The following is a 25466-nucleotide window of genomic DNA, read 5'->3' on the forward strand; positions in this document are numbered from 1 at the left end:
GCTGGATTGCGACACACTCAGTATCGCTGACTCTGTGACCGAAGTTGGAGAGATGTTAATAGAAGAGCGGCATCTTGGCAGTACATTTTTGAGCTACCTGTTGAACTGTCGGCTTGTCAGTGAAGAAACCTTGTGACATGGGTATGGTTCCGCTCTGCCTCATTAATATTCGAGGCATCATTTTCATCTTTACAGAGCAGTGCATTCCCTGTGCACATAACTAGCTACTCAAGTTAGTGCCTAAGACTTTCATTAAAAAGCGACGCACGCCTACTGGCACCATACCCAGTGACCCAAGTTGGCATCAAAGTGGTTCAGTAAAAAACTGCTGAGACCGAGTGGCTCATATCCAGTGCTCCTGCTTGGTGTGAGGGTTTCTTCGAGTAACGGGTACCAACCCAGTAGTGCAGCTGCAGTGGCCCCCATGTAGGCGTGAGGTAGGTAGTTGAAGCGTGGCACTCGTGTACACACTGCCGCATAATCCTTGTCCCACGTTCGTCCCATGATTGGTTTCTAACCCTGTTCCCTCAGAACTGTTCCCCCCTGTTCCTCCACGACACATTTTCATGAAATTGTGTCGACGCAGTCAAATTCATATTTACTTAGTCACGCACAACTCCGATTCCGGCATTACTTCGGAAGAAGTGGCAATAAAAGAAGAACAACAAGAAAGTAAAGTGTAAATCCATGACCTATATGCAAACAAAACATGCAAACATTTTAGAAATTTGTTTCAGTTATTATTATGATTATTATTATTTTATTATTTTCAATACTGCCAATCCCATCAGGGACCATAGCAGGCAGGCATACAAAAATGAAATACATGGTAATGAAGGTCCGCGTACAAATCGCGTGTCAATAAGCCAAACAAGAAATGCAAGAGAACAAGGTAACAATACACTGCAAAAAAATTGTCTTAGTTTACAGGAAATCTGCTGATAATGTGTGACGGAACGTTTTTCCATAAATAAGGAACTGCCATTTTCGTGGAACGGACCGCTGTAACTGAGAGACCGTAATACAAGACACGAGTGTTCTTGTTTCAAGAAAACAGAAGACTCTGTATGCTGAACCTGTACTATAACCGTTAAAATGCAGGTGTTTCCCGTATTCAGAACACAAATGACTTTGCATGCTGAATCTGTACTATATCCGTTAAAGTACAGGTGCTTCGCGTATTTCGTCTTGCAGAGCATATCCATTGTTTGGAGAATATACCATTGGGGAAGAAATTGCCCAAGACGCGCATGAGTCGACCGAATTTTAATAATGCGCTATTCGCTGGGAACAGTCGTGGTAACATCTGCGTTCGAAATGTGCATACGTGACCCACTAAGATGCAACTTGGTCGACGCTCACACTTCCAGGGTACTTTTGTGCACGATAGTACATCTCCTTTAATGCAAATGTCATGAAGGCAGCTCATAGCTGAAGCAGCAGGTCACCATTGATAAAATTGTCTTGGTAACACACTGGTATAGCTGCAGAGATAAAACCCTTCGCACTTTTTGATAAGAATGCATTGCAGAGCATAAATACTAAAAGGGGCAAAATTTCAGCTATCAAGTTTTTAGATCTCGTTGCAACTGTATTTTCTTCAATCACTCGTCTTGCACATTTTCCTGGTGAAAGTTGTGCTTGACCACATACGCCTTGCAAGGATGAATTTCTGCTGTTGCGAAAAACATAGTATTCGTGAATTTTCATCGTAGAGAAAGCGGCAAAAAAAGCATAATCACAGAACACAACAAACCAGTACCTTCTGTGTTAGAAAAAACATATACGTAGACCAACATTGTTCGAACAAGGAATGTGGCTGTAGCCGGCATTTCCACATAGCTGAAAGCAGGTGCAGGTAGTCAAACGAGCGTCCAGGGTGTGCGACTGCTTTTCCGTGCGAAAAAGATTTGTCCCATGTTGTGCCCAGCAATGGGTGGGCGAGGTGGAGACCCGACCATATTTGAGGCCATCCCGGCCCACTGTTATGGTGTATGGTGCCAGTCGACGCTGTCGTTCTGCTCAATGCCTTCTGCCTCTCAACAGATGGACGGGAACTCAATAGGCACGTCTAAACAGCATGAGGACGTCGCACCACACAACCTTACAAAATAGGGCACGTAAATCTCAAGGAAAGGTGACCACTTCTGCGTTTAGAGCGCAGGGCAATGCTATTTCCTTCTTTCACAACGAAAGGCGCTCATCAGAACCTTTTAATAAGCAAACACGCGACAAATAAGTATCTCGTAAAAGATTTTGTCTCATCCTATATAGCTGCTAGACAGCGGAACACAAATTAGCAAGAGAATACGCACCGGAGTTTCTGTTACACAACAGCTGCTTTGACGAAACAGTAGACCATGCTAAGGCCTCCATATTCTGCATGGTTTTTAGTTGGACGCGCCGGCTAACTGCAGTGGTAAGCGCAACTAAACTTCTGAAAGTTATGTCGGCATTGGCCTGACTCTTCAGTCTTTCTCCAAGTTTGAAGGCAACGCAATAAAATCAGAGAACGATGCCCACTTGAGCAGAAACGCACGCGCTGTACTTTCTACGCGCCTACATTGTCCCACCTAACGAATATACCGCAAACACAGTTCGAAGAACATACGAATATGGAAACCCTTTGATGGAGCTGCGGTGCTCCCTACATGCTAGGTGCGATTTCTCCCCGTCTTCTAAGCGGAAGCGCAAGAAGAGGATGTCAAAGCAAGCTGAATGTAACACGAGACCCGACCCAACTTTTGTTCCTCGTGCATGTGCTGCTACGTTCTACATTCTCATTTCATGTGAACAAAAATACCTCCAACAAACAGGCTCGTGTCTAAACATCGAGCTTAAAGAGCACCACAGCTCCTTCAGAGGGCCACCATTTTCGCATCTTGCCGTACACTGCAGAGAATGCAGATGCCAACTTGTTCTGCGAGCACATCAGCCTTTTTCCGGCACTGAAATAGGATGACTAGGGAGGTTGTAAAGGCTTTTTACATTTAGAAAAAATGATTTCACGTGCCAGCTAGCCCTCCACAAACCTTCACGCAAGTAGAATACCCTATCTCCATCCGTCCTCTTTTGCAGCCAATCCAACGCTATCAGTGGCATCATAATTAGGATCCGAATCAGAGCTAATTTCTATAAGCCTTGTGCTTTAGGAGCTTTCGTTTTGTGTGTATCTTTTTTATGAGCACAGCCGTGTCACAATTACTTCTTGTAACATCCCTAAAATGTTTGGTGGTTTGGAGGGTGCTTGTGTAATGATGTACTTTGCTTTTGATCGGCGTCGAATAATGAATAGACGTAGCTTTCCTAGATTAAGCTGTAGTTCGAAGTAGTGCTCTTCCTGTGTGGCTTTCTTTCGTATCCTCTTCTTTTTATAGTTTAAGGCAACCATGGATTCTTATCTCGTCCACATTTCAGTTCTTTCAGGAAATATAATTATTGTCATTTACGAAACGACGAAAAGGATCATTTATTGTGATATTTTTTTTTATTTACGAATACTGTTGGCCTGTCGGCCGTTACAGGGTGGGTCAAAGCAACACTTGGACAATCAGTACAATACATGGTATTACAATTATACATATAGCAACAAAACAAAAAACAAAAAAACCAAGTTAGTAGCAGTATTTCGGCAATTGGTACCGTACATGAAGTCAGTACATGAATAGTGTTTTAATATGAGAACATAAGTGAACAAAGAAGATACATAAGCGAAATATAATGCATATACTCCGATAAATATGACTATAAACGCAGTGTTAATAAACGAGGTCATACACTCCCCCCCCCCCCCAAAAAAAAAAAACGAATACGTGCGAGCTTCTTTCAATGTTGCCTTAAGTTTTTCTCGAATTCTTCCGCACTGAGGCTTTCTCGCGTTAACACCGGTAACTCATTCCATTCTTTAATGGTTCTTGGGAAGAAGGAAAATGCGTAGGCGTTAATGTGTATCTGAGGTATTTGAAAAGTATTATGTTTGCTTTTCCGTAGTGTTCTACCTTGTCGTGCTATCAAATACTGTTCGCTATTAATGTTGAATGTGTTTTTAGTGAGAAGAAAAAAGAACTTTAACCTAGCTATGCGCCTGCGTTCAGCGAGCGTAGGCAAGTGCAGCAATCCGAGCATTTCGGAGACTGAATCTGTGCGAGAATAGCGCGATAGGATAAACCTTGCTGCTCGACGTTGAACTCTTTCCAGTCTCTCAATTAGCCCTGACTGATAAGGGTCCCAGATTATGCTGGCGTATTCTAACGTGGGTCGAACGTACGTTAAATAAGCTGTTAGTTTTACTGACTGTGAGGCTAACTGCAATTTCCGTCGTAAGAACCAAAGCTTCCTTTCCGCAGTTTGGCATATTTTAGTAACATGGTTGGACCAGCTTAAATTCGCGGATATATGTATGCCTAAGTATTTGAGCACGTCAACCGTGGAAAGCACCGAAGAATTCACTGTGTAATTAAAATCAAAAATATGATTTACTTTATTCGTTATGCGCAATACAACAGTTTTACTCTCATTTATTTTCATTTTCCATTTGTCACACCATTTTTCTATAGCACTAAGAGCGTCACTGAGTAATTTCTGATCTTCTGTGCTATTAATTTCTTTGTATAGTAAGCAATCGTCGGCGAAAAGTCGCACCGTGATACCTTCGTCAATTGCTGAGGAAATGTCATTAATATATACTAAAAATAGTACAGGGCCTAACACAGACCCCTGAGGGACACCAGACGTTACGTTCAACGGCTTTGATTTAGTGCGTTCCACTTCTACGTATTGGGTTCTGCCCCGGAGGTACGCGGTTATCCATTTTACTATTTTCGCGTTTATTCCCATATTAGTCAGTTTCACAATCAATTCTGCATGTACCACTCTGTCGAATGCTTTCGAGAGATCAAGACAGATGGCATCTATCTGTTTCCTATTGTTTAATGCACTGGCAAAGTCATGGATTGTTCCAAGAAGCTGTGTTGTTGTGGAAAGGCGCTGTCGGAATCCGTGTTGGTTGGGAAAAAATGAGTTCGCATTTTCGATGTACGTGTAAATTGACTTGGCTACAACATGTTCTAGGAGCTTGCAGCAAACGCAGGTCAGCGATATTGGACGATAATTTTCAATTATCTGTCTATCTCCAGATTTGTGCACCGGTACAACCTTTGCCGTAAGCCAGTCATCAGGGACTCGGCCTTCCGCAAGTGACACGTCAAACATAATTTTTAAGTAATGCGCAACCCATTCCGCATACCTGCGCAGAAATGCGTTGGGTATGTCATCGGGGCCTACCGATTTTTTGACGTCAATGTTTAGTAGAAGCACTACAATTCCATCATACGAGACTTCAACGTCTGACATCTCTTCCGAGCGAAGCGATGGGGAGAGTATGGATTCAGTACTGGATTCTGATGGAGCAGAAAACACCGACTGGAAGAACTCATTGTAAGAAGAAGCAATGACTCCAGGATCAGTAACTACAGTGTTATCAATTACAATGCTATGCGACTCGTTGTCCTTTTTCGACATGTGACGCCAAAATTTATCGGGAGACGACCTCATGAAATCTGTCAATGTTTCTTTGTAATATTTACTTTTGGCTTCAGTAATCATAGAACGCATTTGTGCAGACAACTCAGTTATTTTTGCGTGGTCTTTGGTTACTTTCCGTCTCTGGCGGCTTATTCGACGTTTTAGTTGGATGATTTCCCTGTTGATCCAAGGGTTCCGTTTAGTTTTCTTTCTTTTACGAATCGGCACAAATTTGCTAATACAATGGAAAATAATATCCTTGAATGACAGCCACATGGTGTTGATATCACTTTGAGAATCAAAATTGTCCAGTGCAAATGACAAGTAGTCAATGATACTTGTGTCATCAGCTTCCGAAAAATTTGGCCCAAATGTAACTGCCTCTTTATACTTTGACTTTGTCTCGTTATGTGGTATCTGAACGAAGACAACTTCATGGTCTGAGATACCCTCCTCAACCGACACTTCAAACTGGTCAAAGCGCCCGTCAAGAAATACCAGATCCAGGATAGATGGACATTCCCCTGAATTTCGCGTACTTTGACGAACAATTTGTGAAAGGTCGTAAGTGAATGCAATGTCAAGGAGCAAATCGCAGTGTGCCTGTTCCCGCAATTCTGTTGCGAATGTATCCCAGTTAATTGCAGGTAAATTGAAGTCCCCGGTTAGGAGTAGTCGGCCGTGGCGCTTTTTGTTTGCTTCTAAGTAACTCTGTATCGACTCTAAGAATGAAAGAGGCGAGTTTGGGGGTCGGTAAATTGTACCCAGAAGGACTCGTGACGTTCCAATATTCATTTCACACCAAAGACTTTCGTGTTCTGGGATACCATTTAGTGTTTTGAAGTCAATATTTTCTTTCACTATTATTGCAACGCCGCCTCCTCGAGACTGTCGATCGCGACGTACTATCTTGTATCCGGGAGGTATTATCTCATTATCTTGAATTTCTGAACGCAACCATGTCTCTGTGATCGTAACAACGTCCGGATCATAATTCACTAAAATGTACTCTAAGCCTGCAGTCTTATTCACGATACTTCTAGCGTTAAAGTTGACTAGGCGAAATTCATGATGTCCTCTCTGTTTCGGTCAGTCCTCGCTTACAGCTGATAGAGTACTCTTATTACGCCTGAGCTTGACTCGACGGTTTTTTTCGCCGTCCCAACTGTACAAATCACCATCAATGAACATTTTGTCATAGTCAAGACGCACGCGCTTTCCTTGTTTTCGTTCATCCTGCGCAGATTTCCAAAGAAGCTTGCGTTTGGTAACTGTTTCCTTGCTGTAAATGTTCCATCGTCACGTCTTGCTGAATCACTCATAATCGATAGTATAAACAAGATATTTATGAGCAACGATGGAAATTTTGACCTCATTTATGTGAAGTCACTTCATATTGTACAGTAAATACTACAGCTGTAACAAGAACGACATTTTTAAGTTCTAAGCATACTGTCCGTTTCGCCACCGATGAACTTATTTTTTCCTTTGTTTCGTCGGTGAGGATGCCTATAGTTGGTACAATGAAATTACCCCCCAGTACAAGTGGAAGAATATCTAGAATTTAACTGCCAAAAGAAAATAGACATCATGTTTGGTCCGCATTGTAGGTATAATGTAATGTTCATGTTGGTAAGAAGTTTGGATGTATATTTATTATTTTGATTCAGTTTATTGTTTTCTTTTGTTTTGCATTTGTTTATCACTTTTTATTTGGCGAATATAACATATTTTTCACACGGCTGAGGTAAGCATAGTCCGCAAGGGACACATTATTTTGTTGCTATCACCACGAGAGACCTGTACAAAGAAAGCGTGAAGCGTAACTATAAATATTTACACCACATACACTGAACAAAATAAGCAGGGTTGGGGTTGTCTTCACTTGCCGCTAACGCTAAAAAAGTAGATTTATCTTATCTTAAACGGCAGACAGTCCCGGGAAAAGTGCTTTCATCGAAATACTCTGCTACATAGACCGCTGATGTATACAATAAAAGCTCTGAATAAATAGGATGTATTATTCCTCATCCTATTAACAATGACAATACGCAGAAAACATCTATGCTTTATGCGCATTCTACGTCTTTATCCACTGCGTATGGCAGAAATGCGCCTGGGTCCTAAGAGGACTTTGAGCGAAGTGAATTCAGTGTAGCACCTTTTTTGCCTTAAATCTGACGCACAGCACCTTTGTAATACAGTTTTGAAGCAACCCAATAAAATATGCCAAAAAATATTTACTTACCTGAAGCATCAGCGTTTCCAGTAGCATTGGAATGGTTACAAGAACTGGGTCTCTTTTGGTTTTTACGTATATAAGCCAATAGCATTGCTGACGACCAAGCTATCTACGGAATGGGTTATAGTAAAAAGAATCGGCAGACACACTTAAGACTTGTTAGATGTGGGAATGCAAAACCATTATAGTCGCTTTGGTGAAATGTCTTCGATTGATATTTTCGACATGCGTTCAAGTTGTTTTGGCGGATTCGGTTTGCGTGGTTGCTTGTACGTTGGCTCCAGTCCTGAAGCAGCCGCATCAGTTTGATGTAGAACGATTATCTTTATTTCAAGCTATGCGATCCCGTATTTTATGGAAGGTCTGTAGTTGCGCCCGCCTTACATCCACCAGACAATCGTGCACCCGCCAGACAGCTGTGGCTGAGGTAGACGCTTCAGGGTTCATCGCAGTGGAGACTGCACCGATGAAATCAGAAGTGCAAGTGATGTGCGCGAGGCAGCTCGCTTAGTTCATACTCATGACGTGGCACCCCCCCCCTTTTTTTTTGCTGTGATTTCACGCGCCCACTGACGCACATACTATGCACACCTTTGGTCAGCCAGAACTGTGGAGCCTTCTGGCCTTGGGGAAGCCTCCTCGTGTCGTATCCATACCGAAAAGTAGAAAGGTTTCTTTGCAAAGCCAATAATTTGCTTTGCTTAACGGAACCTGTATGACAAATTTGACGTCTGTCTGAACATTTGTGACGTCCTTTTACTACTTGCGCCATCGGATATTTTTAGTACCATCTGTCGGCCACGCCGCCGACGGGGAGCCGGACTTTCGCGTGATGAGGCATCTAGTGCTTTCGCACAAAAAACAACCAAAACCACAAAAACGCCGCAACTTCCAATTTGAAAATTTTTCTCACAGTAGAGAGGCTCATAAACAAAATATCCTGCTTGGTTAATAACACTTTTACATCCCTGTCTGTACACAATGCATATTGAATAAAAATATGCTTGCTTCTGCCCTAGCGCTGAAATTTGAATTTTCATGTTTATATACATGTTCTTCCGCCGATTTACGGCTTTCTTCCCCATAGAATGTTTCATGTCCTATGTCTTCTTGTTATTATGTGGTGAAATAAGCAACGTCATGCATTTTAAGTCGTTGAGGTTGCAGAGAACACTTGGGAAGACAAACGTTGCAAGGGTGAACAGCAATCGTACAACAGCACCTGGTAGGTACCTAAGTGCTCTGGCTTTATAACTTACTTTTCATAATCGGAGCGTTAACTAAAAAAACCACAGTGCAGAACAACCACACAAAATGGATGCAACTAGAAATGGTCTAATTCATGCCGCTTCCTTTTTCATCAACGCATTTTCTTGACATCACGCTACCGGCGTGAATGCAACCTGTAGCAATTAGTTGGGATTCATACCTTTGCAACAGGTATATGTTTCATGCGGTGACGCTTCAATATACAGGCGTTACTTCCGTGATAAAATTATAGTGCAAATTTATAAAAAACAATTCTTTTATAACTATTCGATCAATTAAAATATATTTGGCCACATAGTGCTACACTCATGTAGCACTGAATTTGGAAAGTATACAAAAAGTTGACCCTCAGATCGCAGCTCTCGAAGCTAGGCAGTGTTATAACTGGTGGCTACATACCGCCATAGTAGATAGTTTTCCAGACTGTTTGCGCTTAAAGTTTTAAGTGAACTCATGTAGTACTTTTTCGTAACATTTTGATCGAAACTATTTGGCGATGTTGCTTAAGAACAAGATGTAGGTGACACTGCTAGGTGTGATTCTAACAAAATGAGGCTGGACTGTGGTTCCAAAATGCGACGTATCAATTTGCATGCTGAAGCATGTAAAGCTTCCGCGTCTCTGGCAAGCTCACGAAAAAAAAAAACATTTTACTTTACCAACGATGTTGCACAATCCATGCACCACAGGTATTTGTATTATCACTTTTAGTTGTGTGTTTATTGTGCTGAATAGGTGCCTCCATTTGGCTGCTTCGGACTACAATTTCACCGCCTTCCTTCAGTGCCCACACGGCGTCCCGGAAGATAGATCGCAAAACTGTATTTAGCCTAGCATGGTTCGCTTTTGGGAAAATATTACTAGAAACACATGTAAATCTTCAGTGACTTTCACCGTAATTTGTTCTAGCTGTATTCAAAAGACACCACTTCGCAATCTATCGTTTCTACCGTTAACGTATTGAATTCCGCGTTCAAGCCCATTCTTCTTGCTCCCAAAGTCGATGTGGCTTATATGAAGAGCACGCTTGAATGTCCCAGTTACGATGAGACCGTTGAAGCTACATGTTTGGACTAAATTTATCCACTTGGTTTAATAAGCGAGAATAATTAGATGAATGATCACGTATAACCCACACCCTATCGGGTGCCACCATTGGCGGCCTAGGAGCCATGGTTTAACTTAAATGTGGCTATTTTTAAATATTGACACGTGCACTTATTATCTTTTTCGAGTAACTGCTTTTCACCGTCGACCACGTGTCATCCCCTAGCGCGCGACGCGCTTGCATGTATCGGACATTTCACGAGTGTTATTGATGGTTTTTTCTGTTGTCTGTTGGTACTGGAGCTCGTGTAATCTGCTTGAGTGTGCGACGCGAATTGTGTGATGATTTGTGGAAGACACGCAGGCACCAATGATTACTCTGCAACCTTCCAAGCCTCATTTATAAAAGCCGACGCACTTGATCAGCAAATCAGATTTCGACAATCACCGACCGTGTTCGCCGCTATCGCTGTGTTTTCAGTGACACTTGCTAATGTGGGCACAAGTTGGCCCAATAAAAAGTTAGTTTCGTCATTCACAGTTTCGCCAGTGTATTATTCACCGTCCCTACTAGGGGACAATATTAGTCTTCGTAGGAACACACCGCATAGAGTGCTTCGAAGCACGGCTTTTAAATATTTTCCAGGCCATGCGTCATATTCACTCCGCTTGTTTTATTTATACAAGTGATTGTGTTTGACTACATCACTCGCGTTGTATTCCGCTATTTTTGCCACCTTTAATTCTTGCAAGGTGGCCAACTAACCAATTGCTATTTGAGATCTTACGCCTTCTGATTTCCCTTTTATATGGACTGTTTCCTACTGTTCTTACGTCTCTGTAGTTCTCAACTGTATTTTGGTAAATGCGGTGAATCACCAATTAAGCCAATGCTTCGTATTAATTAGACGACGGGAGGACTGTATATTTGCCGCAAAATATCATAATATTGGAAATTATACAGGTGATCTTGAGCATGCAAGGGATACGCATGCCACAAACTACGTTTGCTACGTACTATGCAGGTAACTAAACGTGATCATTTTTAAGACGTGCTGAAACAATATTTATTTTTTATTCATGTTATGCTTAGCAGGCCTGCAGACTGAAGTATATTGTCGACTTCTCCATTCGTGCAGGTATTTCGATCCACCATGAATGCTTCTGGTTTACCCTTTGTAGCCATCTGCAAAATGAGTTCAGCAGACTGTAATATTTCATCCCTAGACACTGCAAAACTGAAAATATACTAAGCACCTCTTTTACAATATCATAAATGTAACTATAACTTCGAAATCTGGAATAAATCACGTGGCTCCTTCAGAAAATACAGCAGGTAGTGCCCAACGAACATGTCATGTTTTCGTCATTAGGCAAGAAATTGTGCACTACACCACTGCTGGTCATTACGTGATTAGCCAAGGCCAAAACCGACAACAGGAAAACACAAATGCAGAACAATGATAATTTCCACTGAAAACGCAAAGGGAACTGCGAGAAGTGTTACTAAGCTTTACTAGTGAATCATGATTCTGCAGTAGCACACCTGGCTGGGTTACAACGAGAAAAGCCACGAAATCACGAAAAGAGCCAAAAAAGGCAGGGGGCAGCACATGTAAATTTCCCCTCCCAATTGCGGTGACGCCGCAGATTCTTACAGTGCGTAGTTACAGCTATCTTGTTTACCTGTAAAAGAAGAAGGTATAAGGCTTTTTTGCTGAAACAAATGTTTAACCTTTAAAGTTTCAGCTGTTTATTCCGCTGAAATTAGCTAGATAAAGGAGTAAACGAGAAGAAAGGGAACTGAGGGGCCAGGGCTTTATTAATCATTCACAAGGAGCCAACTAACCAAGGACGGCATACGTTAAAATATTTGTACTACCAATTGAGTTAAAGAAATGATAAATAATGGAAATGAAATTAGATGAAAAATCAATTGGGCGCCGATATGGGATACAAACCTACGTCTTCACATTACGCGTGCAGTGCTCTGACCAATTGAGCTGCTGCGGCGCAGTTTTCCCATTCACTTTATGGGGTGTTTATTTTTCGCTACTAGAACTAGCCCCGACAGTTTTAGCCAACGACGAGGGTCTCGAATCCCGAGCACAACAAAGGTCCATAATCCGGCAGCATTAATGCCTCAAGGTGGCATGTGTGGGATTATTGACCACTTGCTATCACCGAAAGTAGGTCACGTACTCAAGACTGCTACCACAGCCAGAATGTACCACAACCACCGCCAAGGTTTGTGAGTGGTGGCGCTGGCTAACACTCCGTGGGTTACTTCTAGCAGTAAAACATAAATACCCTAGAAAGTGGATGGGAAAGCGGCGCCACGGCAGCTCAGTTAATAAGACCATGGCATGCGTAATGCGAAGGCGTGCTTTCGTATCCCACCGGCAGCCATTTGTTTATTCATCCCCTGTCATTTCCATTAACTTATAATTTATTTAACTCAATTAGTACGTACAAGTAATAATCCTTATTTTGCCCTTGGCACCTTTGTTTGTAGGCCGTTATATGTGAAAAAGGAGCAGGCGCTGCAGTGCACGGCATCACTGTGACCATGAGTGCAGACTATCTAGGATGCGACTCAACCGAAATGCAGCTTTATGTTTCATGCTCCTGAGTGAAAGCTCAGCCTTATTCAATTCAGCCATAATCGACACCACGTTTACATAAATACTGGCCTTAGCAGTCGAAGCTGGCTAAGAGTCGTTGTTAATCATCTATGTAATACAAACGATAATTTCTGTACTACTTGGTTTCATTTAAAGAAGTAAATATAGAGAGCTTTTGTTGTCAGAAGATTCTCTAAGATTAGCCTTTAGGGTTCGCAAAGCAAGTATCGTTGAAAAGCCACCGTAAATTTCTGGATTATTTTTTTAATTGCTGTGTTCCCAATTAGAAGACGTCTTATTGGTTGGCGTGAGCCTTTCCAACGCATATGTAAAAAAATACCAACGTGAAATAACAGAAGTGCAGACGGAACGCTTTAAAGGCAAGGGAAATGAGAAGTAGCCCTGCATGTCGACTGCACTGAAAGGAGTTTCACCTTCCAAATGAGGGATAATTTCTTCTCTGCAGAAAACATCTATGCGCGCCCCTATTCTTCCCTACTGTAATCTATGCTGAAATTACTGTGCCAGATGACTGCTCTTATTGCAGGTCATCTACCGCAACCATAGCAGTAGCGAAAATAGCACTTAGAGAACTGCAAACATTTCAGAGCCCCTTGTGTTGCTGATTGAAAAACCACCACCATGGCGAAAAATTTTTAGTGAAGCCTACAGTAGCAAGGTAAATTGTGTCGTACCAAACTGGCACGTATCTATATGGCTCTCTCACACACGGTGACGACATGAACTAATATAATAATCATAATAATTTTGGAAATTCAGGAAGGGTTCAAAGCTGTAGGTCGCAAATGCGTCCTCACCAGCATTTTAGAGTCTGCAAGTTAGCCAGCCACAGGGAAGAATTTTAAAAATTGTTTGAGATAAAGAATTTGCGAATGAGGAAAGTACAAGCACCACATTATCACGCAGAGCATTCCACAGGTCCATGTTCTCTCCATTCATTTTTGTTTAGTAATGGCACCTTGGCGCAAATACTGCTATCTAGCTGGAAACAATAACGGAAAGCAAATAACGCCTGCCTACAGGCTCAAAACTTCATTATAAGAGAGGTTCAATAAGCATTAAAGAAAAGCAGTGACGTTATCAGCACCTTCTTAAAAGGAGCCTGTGTCTGTCAAGCGCATGTACATGTATTGTCCAAATTTAAAGCTTCAGGGACAACCACTGATTTCCCTGACAGAACATAATTCTTCATGGCCTGTCGCAGAATTCTGAGAACCAACTTTTACGTTTAGCGTCTATAGGATTTATGGTGTGTTCCGGCTTCCCCCAAGCAATCTCGAGTGTTCAAGTTAACAATGAAGTCCTTTCACTATAGCTTGAGAAAAGTGAGATTATGCAGGAAACTATCTCTTTCTCATGAAAATCAAATACCACAGAAAAAAATATACCGCCAAAAAGCTATACCAGTGTCATGGAACGCAGCAAGCACGACAACCAATATAAACCATTCGAAGGCAAACCCCTGCTTGTGCATGTTCATTTTAGTATATGCATATTTTGAGTTCTACGTGACATCATCATTCAAAGAAATGTTCTGATGCGCCACTCCAGCTATGGATGATACTGGTTAATGCTCTACGAGCTGGATCTTGTAACCTCCATATATGATAGACGATAAATAATAGCAAATCTACATAATCCGGAATGTACGCCCCACAAATCCGGAGTGTTTAGCGTCAGCTACTATTTTCGACAAGTTCTTGTTTTGTGCAGTTTCATTTCCCTCAATCATACGAGTTCTACAATTGCGTTGAAAAGCAACAAAGTTTCCAGAATGCTTTAAGTGCCGCAGGAGGAGGAGAAACATTTATACAAAAGAAAGGACAAGCAGGTGTCTTTCTGCTTGTACGGGAGGCGGCCTTAGTCCAGGGCTCCTGCGCCTCTTGCTGTCTCCCAGGCCCACCGCACCAGTTGCTGCTGGTTACGAGGGTCCGAACTAGTCAGCACGGCCTCCCACTGCTCGGGTGTGGGGTTGGGTATTTGTGGGGCCGCCTTGACCTTGGGGCAAGCCCATGTGGTGTGATATAGGGAGGCGTAATCATTACAAAGGGGACATTTGTATGAATATAGTGTAGGGTGTATTGCGTGTAGTCTGCTTAAATGGGGGTATGTGTTGGTTTGTAGTTGTCGCCTTGTTACGGCGTCTTCACGTGAGAGGGTCTTGTGTGGAGGCGGGTATTGTCGTCTGTTCAATCTGTGGTGTTGTAGTATGGCGTTGTATTGTAAAGGTACGGACTCCATGGATGCGGCTGTATCCCTCTCTTGTGGCGCCCGGGAGGCATGAGCTCGGGCTACAGCGCGCGCATGCTGATTTCCACGGAGTGACTCGTGCCCTGGGTTCCACACTATTTCAACGTCCGTGAATTGGGAGGCTTGTTTGAGGAGTCGGTGGGCGATTGAAGATATTCTGCCTCTCGCGTAGCTACGGCAAGCTGCCTGGGAGTCAGTAATAATTGTGACGTACTCGTTGTTACCACCTCTTGTAGGTTATAGTCGACAACGCTGGCCGTCATGGCTGCTTTTTTGGGGTACTACGCGGCATCTGTGTATAGTGTGGTGGGGAGACTGCCATATTTTGTCTGTGAAGTTTTTGCGCGAGCTTGGCGACGATCAGCATGATGTTCCGCGTGCATGCTTCTGGGGATTGGGGCTACCTTGATGTGTTCCCAAAAGTTGGGGGCCAGATGAATTGCTTGTTCGTGGCCTTTGCCGTGTGTGGGGTAGCCTAGGCGCGCTAGGACTATTCTTCTTGTTGGTATGTGGGCGTCTATAATTTCTCTTGTAGTATTATGGACTCCTAGGGCTTCATGCTTGAGTGTCGCTGTTCCTGGTGGTAGGCCGAGCGCTTGCTTGTAGGCTTTCCGAAGAAGTACGTCTAGTTGATCTAGTTCTTTGGCAGTGAGGGGCAAGTTCGGGACAGCGTCGGCAATGCGTATGATAATCAGGGCCTGGACGAGCTGTATTATGTCATCTTCTTTCAGTCCGTATTGTTTGGTGGTGATGCGGCTGACCATTCGCATGATTTGGAAGGTGGTCTGCTTGAGACGTTGGATGGTGTATGCGCCTCCACCGTCCTGTTGTATGTGGAGTCCGAGAATGCGGACGCGGTTTACTGTGGGTATTTCTTTGTCGTCGAGGGTGAGTGTGATGTGGGGTAGTTCATTGAGTTTTCTTCGTGATTTCTGTCGAACGACTAATAGTTCTGACTTCTCGGGGGAGCACCGAAGACCACTTGTTTTTGCATATTGCTGGACGACGTCGGTGGCTTGTTGAAGGGCGTCTTGTTTCTCTCCTTCGGAACCAGTGGTGGTCCAGATAGTGATGTCATCGGCGTATATTGCATGCCTGATTCCTGGTATTGCGTTGAGTTTGTCAGGTAATTTCATCATAGCAGTATTGAAAAGGGTGGGTGATAGAACAGCACCTTGTGGTGTTCCTTAGTTGCGAGTAAGTAACGTCGGGGTTCTGAGTGAGCCAATGCCTATTGTGGCTGTGCGGTTGCTTAGAAACGCGCGTATATAATTGGAAGTATTACGACCACAGCTCGTGAGGCTTAGGTTTGTAAGGATGGTATGGTGAGCCACATTGTCGAAAGCGCCTTTGAGATCGAGTGCTAAAATCGCTCCGGTGTTGTGCGTTGAGATGTGTTCAAGGACTTGTTCCTTCAGCTGAAGAAGGATGTCGTGGGTAGAAAGGTGGGGCCGGAATCCGAACATTGTTTCGGGAAAGTGGTCGATGGATTCTAGGTAAGGTTGAAGGTGGTTCATAATGACATGTTCCAGAAGCTCGCCTAGGGATGAAGTCAGTGAGATTGGTCTCATATTTTCTAAGCTGGAGAGTTTGCCTGGCTTCGGAATGAGTATGATGTCCCCGTGCTTCCAGTCTGCTGGTAGCGTACCTGCTTCCCAGTGATGATTAAAGAGGTCAGTAAGAGATTCAATGGTGCCATCATCCAGATTGCGCAGGAGCTTGTTATTTATTTTGTCCTTGCCTGGGGTGGTGTTTCGTCTGAGTGCATGGAGTGCTTGTTGCACCTCAGTGATAGTGATCGGCTTGTCGAGGTCGTAATTGTCGCTCCCGCTGTTGGTTGGAGGTTGTCCTTGTGCGGGTTTGAAATCGCCTATGTACCGCACCCGCAACTCCTCCAGGATTTTGTCATCAGAACCCGGATGGTTGTGGAGGATACGTTGAATTGTTTGCTGGCTAATTGTCTTGCTTTGTGTGGGGTCAAGAAGATGGCGTAGAAGCGACCATGTTTTGGCCGTGCTAAGATTACCCTGAGTCTTGTTTCATAGTTGTCGCCAGTTGTGACGGGTGAGCTCCCCAGCATAACATTCCGCGGTTGCCGTGAGTTTCGCTATATGTAGTTTCAATTTACGATTATGTTTTTGGCGCTTCCATCTCCTAACAAGGCCTCGACGTGCTTCCCAGAGGTGAAGAAGGTGCGGGTCTACGGCCCGTATGTCTGTGGTGAGTGTGATCTGTTTTGAATGTCTGGCTACGTCTTATTGGAGCTCTAGTACCCACTGCTCGAGATCCGTAATACCGGTTGAGGAGTCATCCACTCGCTCTTTGCGAAAAGCTGCCCAATCTGTGAGTGTTGTCTTTTTTATCGGGTGGCGTGCATGCGTAGCGTTCAATGTGGTGGCATGTATGCAGTGGTCACTGCCCAGAGTTTCCTCCGTGTTGTGCCACACAGCTTGCTGTATCCCTTTAGTGAGGGTGAGGTCAGGGCTCGTATCTGAGGAGACGCTGTTTCCTAGACGTGTGGGGCATGCGGGGTCTGTGAGGATGGTGAGACGGTGCTGCTGTATCGTGTACTGGAGTGCAGTGCCTTTTGATGTGGCTGTCGTGTAGCCCCATGCCTCGTGAGCCGCGTTGAAGTCGCCTACAACCAGCAGACTATTATTTTTGGCTATGCCAATCGCTTTAGTCATCAAGTAGTCGAACTCGGTTTGCTTCTGCTTGGGTGGGCTGTATATATTCAGTATGAAAAGGCTCTTTCGGCCTCGTTGGAGCGGCAGGATCTCAATTAGGTTATTATCGACATCACTGCCGTCTATTGTGTGTTGTGTGGTTGTGAGCGTTTTAGATGTAAGTGTGGCCACACGGCTTTCAGGCGTGGTGGTATGTGTGTTGTAGCCAGTTTGAGTTGGGTGTGTGCCTGTTTCCTGTAGTGCGATTACGCTTGGTGTCGTTTTGGCGTTACTTATCTACTGTCTCAGTGACCCTTGCTTGCGTTTGTAGCTGCGACAATTCCTTTGCCAGATTATGAGTGTGTTTTCGTTACTGTGGTTGGTTTTGCTATTCGTCCTGGCTAATGGGTGGATCGGCAGGGTGCCCCTGCTCTTCTTCCTGTTGTACTAGTGTTCTTCCTTGCGTCGCTGATCTTTTGCGAGCCGTGTTTCTTCAATAACACTTGCCAGTTGCTGGATGCATTGTTGCATTGCTAGGAGCTGCCGTTGCAGTACATCAACTTTCTCCTCGACTTGTGCGATTTCTGTCGTTTGTGCTGATTCCGCGAAAATCATCGGTTCAGAACGTTCCGAAGATGATGGCATTGAGGGTGCGATAATTGATGTGGAATGCTGAGTGGCAGTACGAGTGGCGTATAGTTCTGCAATCTGCGTGCGAAGTTTGTTGTTTTCTTCATGAAGGCGTTTCTTTTCATCTCTGATGGCTTTAGCACAGCTAGAATTTGCAGTTGAACATCAGTATTGTTTATGGGTGAAGAATTGTGTGAGGTGGGTGCTGTATGTAGACGCGATGACAGGGTGTTGTCTTGGTGGGCTGTGTGAGAGGGGAAAGCCGTGCTGACGAGCTCACCGCTTTTGATCCCGGTACAGCAGGTCCGCTGAGGTTCCGGATCCGTCCTTGTTGGTTCCGCGAGAAGGAGCGAGACCTGGAGCGGGAACGCCTCCGTTGCTGGTCTGTACGTGACCGAAGCTTCGACCGTGAGTAGTCCCGGCGGCTGGTCCTTTGGGATGCTGAAGATTCCTTCTTCAGTCGATCAGGGCACTCCTTGGAAGCCCTAAGATGAGGCCCCTGGCATAAGGCGCACCGGGGGTGGCAGGAGTGGTCCTGAGTGGGGTTCCGTGTACCACACTGGGGGCATACGTTTGCTTCTAGAGTTTGGTATACATCGGTCCGGTGGCCGACTTGGTGGGAGATGCGGCAGAAATGCGTGGTTGGTCGGTATGGTTTGCATCGCACTTCACCGCTGTAGTATCGCACGTAGAAGGGTACAGCCTTGCCAGTGAATGTGATCACTGCCGCAGCGGTTTGTCCGAGCATACTGGCATGTAAAATTTCTCGGCCAGGTGCATAGAGTCCGTTAAGGAGAACTTCTGTGGGAGTTCCTGCGGGAATGCCGTGAATGACCCCTTTGACGGAGCTGTCGGGTACCGCCACGTATGCCGTGACTGCAAATTCTCGGCCGGCCAGGTGAATCGTAGTGATGCGACGGATGCTCATAGCTGGCTCTTCGTTTGGTGTGCTAGCAATAGCGATGTTTTGTACTGGGTCCATTCTTACAGTAAGGGTCCGTACGTGCTCAGTAGTGGGGTGCTCACATGCCAGCTTGATGCCTTCAGCAACAGGTGGCGTGGTCCAGGTGGCAAGGTTGAGTCCTTCTTGGGGGCGGATGATTACCTTGAGGTCACTTCGGGGTAGCGGTGGGAGTCGGGCTTGTCGGGGAACCGATGGGTGTCGGGGTTGGAGGGGTGGATTGGTGGGAGTCGATGTTTTCTTCCGACCGTACTTAACAGTGAGCCAGTCTCCGCCGGCAGGTTCATCAGGAAGTGGGATTTGTGCGTGCTCGAGATTCATCTCGGTGCCATCATTGGTGGCCATTGGTGCGCCGAACTGGGCCAAGGTCTTCGGCTAGACCGTACTCGTCGTTAGGCTCAGCTAGGCGGACGCCTCTTGCGAATTTCAGAGTCCGGTAATTCGTCAAGCAAGCGACTCACAGTATAGCTTTGGGTGTCCCCGTGTTCCGCTCGACGTAAGGAGTCGAGTGAGGCTGGTTGTGGTGGCGCTGACGTCAATTATCCAGGGTTTAGCGATGTAAAGGCGGAACCCATGTGCGGTGCAATCGTGCGCAGCCTCTTCTTCTTCTTCCTCCTCTCCTAATTGCCGCAATTTTTCTTCACGGGGCTGTGATAGAAATAAAATTGGTCTTCTTTTTCTCCTTCTTCATAGCAAGTGTGCATCCTTTGGAATGTTTATTGACATCGGGTAGTATACGAAGGATTACTTTTCACCAGGGTAGGCTCCTGAAGTTCACGTGCAGGACATCAGAGGTAAGAAGGATTTTCTATTTCCACTGCCATGGCTTTATTTGGCACCAGCCTAAAAATTTAATTATAGGGTTTTACGTTCCGAAACCACTTTCAGATTATGAGGCACCCAGTTGTGGAGGGCTCCCGAAATTTTGACAATTTGGGGTTCTTTGTCGTGCACCTAAGTCTAAGTACACGGGTGTCTATTTAGCTAGCGTAACATAGCTAGCGTAAAGCTAGCGTAACATCAATGAAGGACAATCTATCTCTTCCATCACTTGCATCTCGTAGAACAATAGCACGTTTGACACTGTTTCACAAATTTCATTACCATCCCTCCCTTCACAGTAACTTCATTTCTCAGCCTCATTACCTATCGAGCCGCATCGATCATCGCCATAAGGTCGGACTTCAAACAGGCAACACTAACACTTTCTTTCAATCTTTCTTTCCCAGATCATCACGGCAGTGGAACCACCTTCCCTGTGAAACTGTATCTATTGTCGACAACAAACTGTTTCGTAAGGCTTTAGCTAACATTGTATAATTAGGAATTAAAAACATGTTATTTCATTTACTTGCCGTACTTACAAGCGACTAAGGACGACACTGGTTAAGAATGTACTACCAGGAATTATCAAAATGCTACTTTGTTTACATTGTCTGTCGTACTTACAAATATTGGGCAAGATATTACATAGTATTGTATAATTAGTAATTACTAACACACTTCATTGTTTATTTTCCGTACTTTATTGTTATACTTCCCGTTTTCCCACTCCCCTCTGTAATGCCTTCTGGCCTTGAGGGTACCATAAATAAAAAAATAAAAAAATAAATAACTTATATTCATCTTCGGGAAGGATGGAAATTCAGTGACTTGACTAAACATCAGCCTAGTGTCGTTGTCGCTGTCAAATACCGATTTAAAATATTTATTAAAAGCTTCAGAGATAACAGGTGGTTTAGAACATCGTTTACCGTTAACAACAAAAGATGAAGAACAACGACCAGACGGAGTAATTGTTTTGCAGAATTTGTGTGGGTTGGCTTTCATGAATGCTGTCAGTGTGTTCTCATAATAAAATTACCTAGCATCATGCATTTTGGTTCATAGAGCAGTTTTCAAGGAAACTAGAAGCGCACCATAACTTCTATGTTGCGACATTCATCGCTTGCGAAGTCTCTTTATGCGGCGGATAAGTTGGATAATTTCCCTGCTGTACGAGATGTGTTTCGGATTTCTTTTAGCACACTTCTTGGGCACAAAGTTACACAGACAGTCATGCACAACTTTATAAAATCACTCGACCAACATGTCAATATTACAGTGTTCACTACAAAATAAAAAATCATCAAAATCTGACGCCAAAGCACTTAGTATCGTGACATCACCAGCACGAGGGAAGTCAGTAATCATCCTGTATTCTGGTCTTTTGCGTTAAGGTGCAATATTCAATTTAAGAACGAATGCTTTGTGATCAGACAGCCCATCACCAACCTCACATTCGAACCCACATTTAACCAACTGCTCATTTAAAAGCACAAGATCCAGCAAAGTCACCACGCGTAGGAGAGTGGACAACTTGTGAGAAATCGAAAGAAACTGCTATCTCAATGAGCAAGTCACACGGTACCTTGTCGCTACCAGTCGATACGAGTGAAGCCCAATTTATGCATGGCAAATTGAAGTCACCAAACAGAACCATTTTGGAGTTATGTAATCTATGTGATGCGATATAATCATTCAGAGCAGGAAACACATTGTGATCGGCATTTGGAGGACGATTTATAGCGCCTAGCTATAACTAACGTTGAGAAGAAAATACTAATTTTGCACTAAACTGATTCAGTTTCTGGAAGCTCGGGTAGCAAAGAATAGTCGATGCCGTCTTTAATAAATAAGGCCACACCGCTAACGCGACCGGACGATCTATCTTTTCTCAAGACGCAATAACCAGATGGTACGAATTCTTCATCTAAGTTTGAGTTATTGAGCCAAATTTTTGTCACACAAATTATATAACGGTGGTGAGTTTCTATAAGCCAGTTGAAATTAACCATTTTGTTCAGTAAACTGCAAGAAATCACTTTTAAAAGCGTGAGGCAAGGTATTTCACTTCGAGCATTTTCGCTAAGTAATCTGGTCTCACACTGGTCACATCATTCCCGGTGGAGCGATTCACCATCTTGGTTGTTTGCAAGCCTAACACGAGCGTTATACTGCGAATCCCTCGTATAAGCGGCACGATCGATAAAAAGTTTATCGCGCACCAGCTTTTTCTTCGCCCCATTGCGCTTTTCTTCTTGCGCTGATCGCCAAAGCAATGTCCTTTTTTGCGCAGTTTCCCTAGAGTAGTCGTCAGAGACACTGTAATTGGTCCCTTTCAGTTTGCTACATTGTTTGAATATGGCTGCTTTTTCATTGTAGGCATATAAATTCATATTTACTGGTCTGTGTCCCTCTTTTTTCCTATGACCAATCCTGTGAATGAGCTCCACCGATGAAACCGCCACCGCGTGACTGGAGAATCAGGCCCAAGACTCTAATTTTCTCTACTATTGGTACCTCTTTACCCGCCACTTTAATTTTGATCTCCGACAGTGCCTTGCACTTTAAGTGTTTCGGATTGTATATAAACAATTCTGATTTCTGCGGCGAGCATGCTAGGCCTCTCTCGGCCGCGTTATCGACTATGATGTCGGTGGCGGCTTGGAGCAGGCTTTCGACGGCTGAATCACTTCGCCGGTTGGCCCAGAGGGTGATATCATCCGCATATATACTAAATTTTAATCCCTCGAGCTTTGCCAATTGCTCGGGGAGCTCTCTCATAGCCACGTTGAAGAGTAGGGGAGACAGCACTGATCCTTGGGGCGTACCCTTACTCCCTAGCTCAATTGTGGGGAATTCCAGCATTTGGAACCTCCAATGAGTCATGTCTGAAAGCGGACGCCCTTTACCCGCATATAACATTCCCGACAATCGCCTTCTTTTTTCGCCCTATCGTTCGGTTTCAGCGTTACTTGTTTAGCTGAGCCTAAGTGCGCCCAATAAGTAGTTCAATTTGTGACTCAAATTTAGGCGCTGCCTTATTGAAAAAATGGCTGTGGCTTAGCTAAGGTTAAGCCCAGGATGCGAAGCATACTAGCCTTTATTTTAGTTGTTGAACCACTGTTTAGCCTGGTGAACTGGTGTTGCTTGGCTATATTTGGTTCGGCTAGATGAAGAAACAACTCATGCGTTACTCTGCTTCGCCTTCAAGAGTGGAACGCGACAGCGTTCCCGTCGACACGCCAAGGGGTGTAAGACAATGGGCTACAGGGCAACGACTACGCGCCCCGCATTGGACGCGGTGAGCGTCGAGCAAAGCAGCGTTCGGCGCGGCAACGAAATGTGCGCCTGAGCAAGCGACGCACGCCTGAGCCTCAGAAACAGCTCGTTTCTAAGGCAACACCGCATTCACTAGAGGCGCTTTTGTACCGCTTTGAAGCATCGTACTCGTGGCTCAGTGGTAGCGTCTGCGTCTCACACTCCGGAGACCCTGGTTCGATTCCCACTCAGCCCATCTTGCAAGAGTTGAGCCAAAGCCACCTAGAAACAAGCGCAGCTGCTTATATACCGCCGCCACGCCGCGAGCGACGGCGCGAGTTGGAGCCCCGTTTCTCCTCTGTTGTGACGTCACGGTGTCACGTGGTATGGAATGGGGTCAAAGGTCATTGAAGGCGACACCGCCACGCCTGAGGAGCTGGGTTGAGCTCTCGTAATATGCTTCGCATAAAAGTTATGGGGTTTTAGGTGCCAAAACCAAGATCTCATAAAGAGGCACACCTTAGCAGGGACCTCCGTAAATTTGGACCCCATCAGGTGTGCCTAAACGTGTGCCTAAATCTAAGTACACCGGTGTTTTCACTTTTCGCCCCATCAAAATCCGGCCACCGTGGCCACGTGTCGATTCCGCGACCTTGTGCTTAGCAGCCTAGCATCGTAGCCACTGAGTAAACACAGCATGGGACGTCACTTCATTCGTCATCGGCACTCCAACGTGACCATATATATATATATATATATATATATATATATATATATATATATATATATATGTTTTAGAATATTTCAGAGAATATTAGACACTACTTTGAAATCGAGGGTTAACGGTGTAACGTGTGGTAGTGCTTCGAGTAGTTGGAGGTGTAGGACGGTGATAGTTTCTGCCAAATTTCGAACGACAATTCACTGCGAAAGCAGATTGCCGGCTTTCTCCAGGCATCGCTGATAGTAGAAGAAAAATTGAGACAAGAACAAAAAACATTTTTGCTCGAACATATGGTTATACGTAAACGCCGTTGACGTTACAAAGTTGCCCTACCTATATACCCCTTGGAACACAATGGACAAAGACCTTTTTGTCGGATGTAATCCTCACTGTAGTTTTTCTGGTTTGTGTGGAGACCTTTGACGTGGCACTGGCGTTTTCTTTGCTGTACGGTGGACGCGACTGTTTTAAAAAGGGTACGAGAACAAAACTTTGCAGAACCGCACTTGGTCGGAATTGGCTTTGTTCGAAAAATGCACTGGTAGCGAATGTTCGTGATAACATGAAATAGCTTTTTACCTGCAAAAAAGTCCCAGCTTCGCCCGAAAGGACAAGCATCGATTGCGATAGCAAATTATCAGACAGTTACACAACATAGGTAGAGTAGTCTTATCGGTCGTATAAACTCATAAATATTCGCCTATTAACTAACTTAATACGTATCGTCTTACGCGTACACAAGAAAACCTCAACACTTCTCACTTGATGACCATGCGCACTCTATGTGTAAATGCTGGAGAAGGAGACTGCGGCAGTATCAGCAATCGAATCGACCTTGGTGCAGCCTCTCACTTCAACACGGGCTAAGCATCGAGAACACAGCGCACACAAAGCTATCAGCCCTACCACACTCTGTGCCAATCGCAGGTCGGTTTCACCATAGGGCCATAGGGCTAGCATTAAAGGGCCTCCCCCTCTCTCCCACTCCCCACGTGCCTAGCGCACCAAGAAAAACGGCCCATTTGCTCCTGAGTTTAGTCCTTTGTGCACACGAGATTGAGCCACCGACTGAGTATAACGAGCCCGCATTCCTCCCCTCGTCCATATACCTTGAGCACCATGAAAGGCGGCGCGTTTCCTCCCTGCTTTCCTCCGTTGCCTGTGCGAGATTGGGCAACCGATAACATTCTCGACGTGTGCCGTATGCTGTACGTGCGAGTTAAAGCGCGCCAGAGTGAGCCACCATTGTTGGCTCACTTTGTCGCGCTTTCACTCGCACTTACAGCACACGGCGCTTTGACGGCGTTATTGCCCTTGGGCTTCGTACGGAACATCACGGCGACGGCGACTGCAGAAATGCACCCGGAGGGTTTCTATATTTGCTACCACAACAAAGCAATTTCATCATTGGCAAGCTATAGCCACA

At 44.6% G+C, this 25466-nt stretch overlaps 2 long non-coding RNA genes across 3 annotated transcripts in view; one reads left to right on the top strand and one right to left on the bottom strand.

Annotated features, from left to right (window-relative positions):
* LOC135910286 (uncharacterized) lies at positions 1–20989 on the top strand. The gene is made up of 3 exons (XR_010566993.1): positions 1–141; positions 19927–20027; positions 20463–20989. It is a non-coding gene; the product is annotated as an uncharacterized lncRNA (long non-coding RNA).
* Positions 11138–25466, bottom strand: part of LOC135910285 (uncharacterized) — a 27364-nt gene continuing 13035 nt past the window's right edge. For both annotated transcript variants that reach the window (XR_010566991.1, XR_010566992.1), the window contains one exon: positions 11138–11267. This is a non-coding gene — a long non-coding RNA (uncharacterized lncRNA). The remainder of the gene's footprint in view (positions 11268–25466) is intronic.

This window comes from Dermacentor albipictus, chromosome 8, assembly GCF_038994185.2.
Source record: "Dermacentor albipictus isolate Rhodes 1998 colony chromosome 8, USDA_Dalb.pri_finalv2, whole genome shotgun sequence".
NCBI lineage: Eukaryota > Metazoa > Arthropoda > Arachnida > Ixodida > Ixodidae > Dermacentor > Dermacentor albipictus.